The sequence below is a fragment of the Neolamprologus brichardi genome, chromosome 9 (assembly GCF_056152115.1).
Source record: "Neolamprologus brichardi isolate AB-2024 chromosome 9, ASM5615211v1, whole genome shotgun sequence".
Classification (NCBI taxonomy): Eukaryota; Metazoa; Chordata; class Actinopteri; order Cichliformes; family Cichlidae; genus Neolamprologus; species Neolamprologus brichardi.
In genome coordinates this window covers 27,152,172-27,158,171 of record NC_142112.1, presented here as the reverse complement: position 1 = coordinate 27,158,171, position 6,000 = coordinate 27,152,172, and the positions used below count along the sequence as shown (strand labels likewise).

Here is a 6,000-nt window from a genome sequence, read left to right as displayed (position 1 = left end):
AGATGATCTGAGCCAGACATACCTGCTCTCCAGTCAAACCTGGAGAAGAAACTGGAAGTGCTGGCCATTCAAACGAACATGGCACTTCACCTCCAGCTGTGCGGTTTAAAGGAATAGCTCAACACGGAAATAAAAGCCAGTGTGTACTTTGATTCTGACGGTAAAATGAGAAGATCAAAGCCAGCGCTCAAGTCTGTACAGTAATAATGACGCGACAGCCATTAAACTGTTAGCTTAGCTTAGCGCTGAGAACAAAAGCAAAAGGAAATTAGTGGTAATCATTTCCTTTTCAAAATGAAAGGTTTAAATAAACATAACACATAGTGATTAATTTTATGTTAAGCTTCAGTTGTTCAGTTTGTTATGAACTACTAAAAGGGGAATTCCCCCTCGGTTTTTCCCATTTTAATCCTACTAAAAGATTTATTTTTGTTTTTTGGGGAGGAAGTTCCTTTATTCAAGCGAGTTAATATACTACAGACATTGTAATGTGCTAATTTTGGGCAATAAATATAAAACTGTGCAACAGTCTGAATTCTTTATTTTGTAAAATATTTTTACTCCAAGGATTTAAATCACAAAAAAGTACTCTTTCTTAAGGTCTTTTAAAGGTTTTTTTTTTTGTTTGTTTTTTTAACATTTGCTGCCTTTTCACCCATTTTCAGTCCAGTCCTTGTACCTGACCATTTTCAGAGAAATGCTTTTTTTGTTGTTGTTGTGAAGCCACTTATATCTGACCTATGACTCATTGAAGCATTAAAAAGCCATAAAACTCAAGTAATGAATCATTGTTCTTTCTGTGCATAACTTAGCAAAGAGACAGTTTTTTTCCCCCCTATCTTTAGGAACTTTGTTACTAGCCGCCTGTCAGAAAACACACTGCTTCTTTACTTGAATCTAATACCAAAAAAAGTTGAGGAAATTAGACAAGTGGAGAACAAAGGAATAGGTAGCACAACTAAAAAACATATCTACAGCAGATTAACAGCATCATCAATCCCACCTGATGGTGGGATTGAACTCGGGACCTTCTTGCTGTGAGGCTAACCACCATGCCACTGTACTGATCCATCTACTGTTTGCTAAAAACTCATCATAAATGGTCTCAGTGGTAGGGTGGCTGTCAAGATGCCATTCCTAAGTGTAAGAAATGTGGTAGAAGACTGAGGTATGCCAAATTCTAAGGTCTTACTGAGTAACTAACTCAAATCTGAAAATGTATCTATAACCATCTGTAAAGCATGGTGGAGGGGAAGTCATGGATTGGGGCTGTGGTGTTGGAGATCTCGTAATCGATTGGCTTATGAACACAGAAGCATCATCAGATTTTGATCCACCATTTCACCATCCACCACCAGTTGGCAGTGGTTTCACTGTTCAGCATGACAGTGATCCCAAACACACTGGCAGTTACAAGCATAAAACACACACAGGAGCTCTATCAATCATCTGGGCCTCCCCAGATCCCAGACCTCAACATTATTGAAGCAATGTGGGATCAACTTGAGAACAAAAGGCAGAAAAATCCAAAGAAGAGCTTTGAATGTCCTTCAAGAATGAGAAGAAAAGCCTAAGAGAGTTCAGGCTGTGCTGAAGAATAAAGGTGAAAAAACAATGTGCATGTTTGCACGTTTCAATAAGCTGCTGTACCAATTTGTCATTTTCCTAGTAGCATATTTTAAAGATTGAGGTATCTCGAGACTTTTGCACAGTACAGGACTCTTTTCTTACCAACATCTAGGTGCTTCCCATTCAGATGTTTAAAGTCTGTCCTACTTCTCTTAAGCATGTTATTGATGACAGTACTTTTCCCTTGAGGTTTTTTTGTAGCGTTCAAAATGATTGTCTTGTAGCGCAAGACAATCACACAGACTGAAAACACATTTAGCCAGATAATTATCGCTCCACTTAAGAGCCTGAAACTGAAAGTGAGAGTGGTTGTAATGTTTAATAATCGCTTGCAGAGTGAAATCTAAACATGGCTTCGACAATTGGTGCTCAGTAAACTCTACGTTCTTTAAACTGGAAAAAAATGTTCAAATAGAGACTTTGAGTCACAGTTTTACCATCGCTATCAAACTGGTTTAAAAGAAACCTTCAGAATTTCATAAGTGTGGTGTCGTGTGGATTCAACAGGCAAAGCTATCATGGATCATCTGTGGTGTACCGAGTCAGACACATTCTTTGCTGCTACCCTGTAAGCACAAACCAAGCATGTAGCTTGCAAAATATTTTTTTTAAAAAGGAAAAGAAATAGGCATTTGTATGGTACAGTGGCAACAATCTGCAACATTTATCGCGTTTTCCTAAAGCACCGTTCATGCTTCTTACTTTTAATAGGAATGACGTCTCCCGACTTAAAAGCAGCCATAGAGGAGAAGCAGCACCATTTGGTGTCATTTTTGGGGTTTACTCCATCAGAGATGATGAGCATTTGCTCTTTTTATACTACTATTAGGAGATGTGTTATCTATTAGGTGTCAAGTCTTTAACACAGGAACTGTTTCTGGCCAGGACCTCAATCAACTGCGATGCTATCATTTTTCTGTAAAGCAAATTTACCTTACCTATTGGTATGAATAAAGTTACCTTACCTTACCTCTTCTGGGAATTCTGCAGGACAACGTGTAATTCCTGAAGTTCTCCGTCTGTATCGTTTAGGATTTCGTAGTAAGTGCTGTTACAGTGCCCGGTGTCCATTGTGTGTAAATGACCCTCATGGTGAAGTTCAGAGAGTTCATGTACAGATTAAGTACTTTCACTCTCTGCAGCTGTAAACAGAGGGCAGTGATGCAGAACACCCAGGACGGGCATCAATGTAATGAGCGCACTCAACTCGCCTTTTTGGACTCTGCCTTCATAAACGCTGAGAAATTTATTCAGACAAAGTGTGCAGCTTTTTCCTACCATTCAACAGTGTGAAGTGCCAGAAAACACTTGGAAAACACACATTTGTGATTTTAGAGATGATTGCATGGCAGATTCCCTTTCACCTCAGAATGGTTGGATTTCATTAACAGTTCAGAACAAATCCACTATGCATTCAGACTAAAAAGAACCTGTAGAGCTGTGAGTCTTCTCTCTTTCGTTTTTCAAAAGCAGTAAACTCTCACACCCCATTCAATTCAACTTTTTATTAAAGACATTCTTTTAACAAATATCAATCAGTATTTTTATGCAGTGCTTGATGCAGAAAACAGCTCTTCTGACTGCACATTCCTCACATATCAGGTGACGACTCAAACATCCATGTGACCCCCTTGTTAGGGTGACTAAAAGACCCCTCAATATGTGCTTCGAATTGATCAGCACTGTCCCTTTAAGCAGGCCAGCATGACAGTTGTAAAACTAGGTACTTCCCAGCCACAATGTAGAGCACTACAGGGGCCCAGTCAGGGTGTATCCGTGTCCTCTCAAACAAAAAAAAAGAAAAAAAAAGGGGGAAGTAGATACTACTGAAAACCTTGCAGTATGTTGTGTGTGTTTGCTCCAGTAAGATGCTGTGAAACTGAATCCAGCACGGTCTGCTTCCACCTTTGCATCCTTCCTAGTCAGATCATGTGTCGGTGCAGAAGCTGCAGAAAGATCTGGCCTGCATGGGGGGGTCTGCAACACCACCATCACAGCAGCAGCAGAAGCCTGCAAAACACAGGGCAGACAGGAGCGAGTCAGAGTCCCGATGTGACTGTTTGTGGACAAACCTTAGTTTCATAATGCAAGTTATCAAAAAAAACTTTCAACTTTGTAAATGAGCTGTCCTTTCATTATGACTCGGGAGTCAGTGCTAAATTTGCTGTGAAATTCAGATGAGAGCGGGGAAAGTTTAACACTCACACATTTACCCAAAGCTCAGTTTATCTATCCAACAGTACACAAGATTAAGATCGAAGCTTTAAGGTTTCCAGTTAGCACAAGTAAATGATCTAAATAAAGTTAAGCTCTACTCTTCTTTTTGGGAACTATTAAAGCTGCATTGAGCTCAAAGGTGGGGTCACAAAACTGCCAGAATTTGAAAATAAACAGCCTCCTTTTGCAGGTGTCACCTCTTTGTTTTGAGCGGGTTCTTCACACAGGTTAAAAATACATCAGTTCTGACTTCTGGTGAACCCAAATCACCCTGACATGCTTCCTGCAATTAACCTGTCGCACCGCCACATCTTACATTTTATGTCCACAGTGTCCCCTCATGAGTTTGACCCTCCAAAGCCTGGATCTAGCTCATTACACTGTAATGCATTACATACAGGATTGCAGTGTGCTGACAGATTGCTGATGTTTCTGTCCAGACGAGCCAAAACCCACATTAATCAAATCCTACCTGCAATAAAAATGCATAGAAGCAAGTAAGCAGAGATAATCGGCCAATCAAATGAGTCAATTATGTCAGCTGACATCAATTAAACAGCGCCAAACTCGAGTTTAGCTTCAATGCCAGACATGAGGAAGTTTCAGTGGCTGAATGTAATCAGTTGTTGTTAAATCTAAGCCCTTTAAAATTAAAAACAAGTTAAAAGTAATATAGATCTATGACATGCAGGACTTGGGTCTCTAGCGTGACCTGCTACACCACCGTGGATATGAATCAGTATAGACGAGAGATAAAAACTAATTTGTGTTCAAGGACATTAAAATAGGGTGGGAAATTCACGTCTTGACACTCAAATCAGTAGATCAGAGGCTGTAACTACTTCACATACTACCGTGAGACTGTGTTGAAATGATTGTATAATGCTCTTGAATCATGATTTAACCAATACACTGAGATCTGCTTTTTATTGGCCGGTTATTATGAACATCAAACTCAAACTAATCCAGTCTAAACAATTTCAAGCCCCTAAACACAGCATTTTCTATACGTTTTGGCCTTTACTTCACATGTAAACGGCATTTTAGGGCATGGAAGATGGAGCTTTTTAAAAAATTCCTGCATTCACAGTGGGTCTCGCAACGTCAACGGTGCACTACTTTATCGCCTTTTTGACGTCAGACTGTCCTCTGTGTAATTGTTTGATTTCTTCTGATTGGCCAGCGTCTTAAAATGGTTAAGGTTGTACGTTGCTTTGGCATCAGATACATTAGTACAGTACAGTCAACGGCGGTTATGGACCACAACCACTCGCGAATACTTGACATCCTCTCTAAAAACGCGTAGAACCCGATGGCGCCAGTGTCCAGCAGCCTCGCCTCTGTCAGTGCGGCCCAGGGCGGCTGGCTACACTGTAGCTTGCCATCACCAGTGTGTGAATGTGTGTGTGAATGGGTGGATGATTGTGTATAGTGTAAAGTGCTTTGGGGTCCTTAGGACCAAGTAAAGCGCTATACAAATACAGACCATTTACCATAGAACTAATTACATTTTCCTGGAAGCTCTGTGTTTGGAATTTGCAAATTGGCGAAGCTTTTAAAGAAAAACAAAATACATTTTATTTATATTTTGCTGTGTTTACATTAATATTAATATTTGAACATCAGTAAATATTTTTTATGATAAGATTTTTTTACTTACATATTTATGATTTTTATTTACACAAGAACACACAAAAAAACCACACCTTTCATCTTTTCATGTATTTTAAAACTGGATTTTTTGGAGACCTGGAATGTAAATGTGCCCGCCTCTGAAGCACTTTGGGTCGGCATCTGTTGTTTAAATTTGCTATTGGCTTTAAATAAAATAGTGACAGTAAACACAAAAAGGTTCAGACATTTTTTTCCACAGTGCATGTTTGAGGTATAGTTTTAATTTCCCCCCAAATTATTAATTTATTACAGTTCATCTGGCTACCTACAGAACTTAAGCCCCTTTTTCTATTAGTACCTACTCGGATCGACTCTGCACGGTTCGCCGCGGTTTTAAGGATTTTCCGTTAGGTCACAGTACCTGGTATCAGGTACTTTTTAGTACCTTCACAATCCGGGGTTCCAAGCGATTCAAGCAGGTACTACAATGTGAGATTGCCAGACTGCATGCCACTGATTGGCTGGTCAATGACGTCACTT

General features: G+C 39.7%; 1 long non-coding RNA gene across 1 annotated transcript in view; it reads right to left on the bottom strand.

Annotated features, from left to right (window-relative positions):
* Positions 1 to 3,171: 3,171 nt before the first annotated feature.
* The window catches only part of LOC118454516 (uncharacterized), a 35,573-nt gene continuing 32,744 nt past the window's right edge, over positions 3,172 to 6,000 (bottom strand). The window contains exon 3 of the long non-coding RNA XR_004843771.2: positions 3,172 to 3,639. This is a non-coding gene — a long non-coding RNA (uncharacterized LOC118454516). The remainder of the gene's footprint in view (positions 3,640 to 6,000) is intronic.